The sequence below is a fragment of the Harmonia axyridis genome, chromosome 3 (assembly GCF_914767665.1).
Source record: "Harmonia axyridis chromosome 3, icHarAxyr1.1, whole genome shotgun sequence".
Lineage (NCBI taxonomy): Eukaryota > Metazoa > Arthropoda > Insecta > Coleoptera > Coccinellidae > Harmonia > Harmonia axyridis.
Genome location: NC_059503.1, coordinates 31,845,102 through 31,847,547, shown reverse-complemented (window position 1 = coordinate 31,847,547; position 2,446 = coordinate 31,845,102).

Here is a 2,446-nt window from a genome sequence, read left to right as displayed (position 1 = left end):
ATATTGAATTCCAAAAATGACTTCCTTATAAAACAGTTCAACAGCAATGATCTTAACAACACATGACAAAAAAAGACAAGTACGTATACTGTGAATAAACATTTCCCTGTTTACCATAATATCAGATGAACTGTTATAAATATTTCATTGCCATCAAGTTTTCGATCATCATTCATTAATCCACTGAAAAAAAAAATACGAAAAATATGAGTACTGCTATTGAATGTTGGCTGTTAGCATCTGGGACTTCGGTTTATTGCTTAATCACTATGTAATATTCTACTTTTATCTTCATTCAGACATGTATACTATTCTGGATGAGAAAATTCGGATTTTTTATATTGGGTATAAACGAACTTCACGAATTGAATATTTTTGTGGAAAATATTCTTCTGATCTTGACTCTCTGCCAGGATTCATATAAATCTGAATGATTACTGATGTCAAAAACTTCACCCTCATCTGGAAAAATATTGGAAAAACTCTAAAAACTATGTAGTTGTTTCATATCTATCAGTTTATCGATCGCCTTCGAATTATCTCACTTCGCGTAAAAATACGCGATCAAAATGAATATACATCTATTTAATGGTGTTTTTGGAGACATCAGTTTCCCGCGAAATATTCAATGACGTAACATATCTTCTTCCTTCCTTCTATTCAGATATGTTATCAATTTATGGACGAGGGACACTAATTTCCGAAATTTGTACTTATGAAAAGGGGCCAACTCCATCCCATTCAGTTTTGAGCGCTCGCCTCGAGGTTTATCGCTTTATTATTTCGTCACAATGTCAATTTCCGAGTTCTCAGCAGTGAATAGTCCAAACAATTTAGCTCGACTCACTACAATTAATACACTATAACTTTTGAACTTATATAGGTACGCGAAATTTGCCGGGAAGGTTCGGATCTCGAATGCCGCAGTTGAGTTCGTTTAATAAGCAGAATCTGAATAGGGGTTCCGTAAATATGGCCGTTCGAAATTTTGTATTTTTTTAATTTCGAAACCACAGGCACATTTGCGAGGGAAATTTGCATTCAGATGTAGAATGACCATATAAAGCTTCGTGCAAAATATCTTGTTGATCACTTGATCAGAACCATAGAAACTCTGTGACCACAGAACTGACGGAGTTGAGATTTTGGGTATTGATATAAAATAGCAATGCTAAGCTCCTCGCCAAATTTCAAGCTGATCGCATAATGAGAACAATAAAAAATTAACCTCGGAGTCGACATAGAAATGATTGGGATATATTTATGTACCTCTTTTTAATGTTGAATTTCGGGACCGCCACCAGATGTCTTTAATACTTCTAGCGAATTCTCCAATTAGCGGCAATATCAAAGATGTTGTAAATCAATGTTTTCACCACGTCGGTTTATGAAATGGACGATGCTATTCCTCCTCTTATCGCATTTTTCACGTAAGCAGATCACTGGATTTTGTTGCTTATCCTTCAACCAAAATTGGAACGTGTCCCATCAATATGATGGTATATTCCACAGACTATTCAAATATGTTATTGGAAAAACTATCGAACCAAGGCGAGTAAACTTATTGAGGAAAAACAGTTTTTTCAAAAATTTTTTTCTGCAAATTTGACTGGTTTTCAAAATAAGTTCTACAGACAATTTATCAGCCTTTGTTTCCTCATTTGAACTTCCGATTTTCTAGAAAGTAGAAATTTTTTCTTGTAAAATATACTTCACAATATTTTTTCATATCTTTTGAATGCTCAATCGATTCTGAATCCGGATATGTAAGTAGAGTTGTTGTTTTATCAATGAAATTCAAATTCAATTCAAGTTGTCAATATCGATTATAATATAATCTGAAATATGAAGCCTGAATTTTCATTCAAAACTTTTAATATTTTCACTCTTGAAAAAAGATGTGATATTATAATATACCTATATCAAAAACAACAAAAATGCTGTGCGAAGAAGTGGGTGGCAGGCATTTTCAACACTTTCTTTGAATAGCATTTTTTGTTACTACATATTTCGAAAGTAACCCTTTTTTCCAAGAGTAAATATATTTATTGCTTTGAATGAAAATTCAGTTTCATATTTTCGCTCATGTTATATTCGAGAATTAATACTTAAAAATTTGACAATGAAATATTTATAGAACCATAGGCAATGTGGATATGAGTATACCTAATATGGAATCTGTATTATGTCAAGAACTCCACGGAATTTTTCGATCGTCTCCGTATTATATTTCTTCGCATAAAAATATGCTAATAAAATAAATGGGTTCTTAACTACATCTGTTCAACATCGTTTGTTTCAATTTCCTGCTGAATGTTTAATTGTCCTAGTTCTGTTCAGATGAAAAAGGTATTTCCTAACCTCGATACAAAACTCTAGAGGATCATTCGTCAGGTCGTTTGAAGAAAAATCTATGAATATATGTCCGGAGTTATGTCGTATCTGA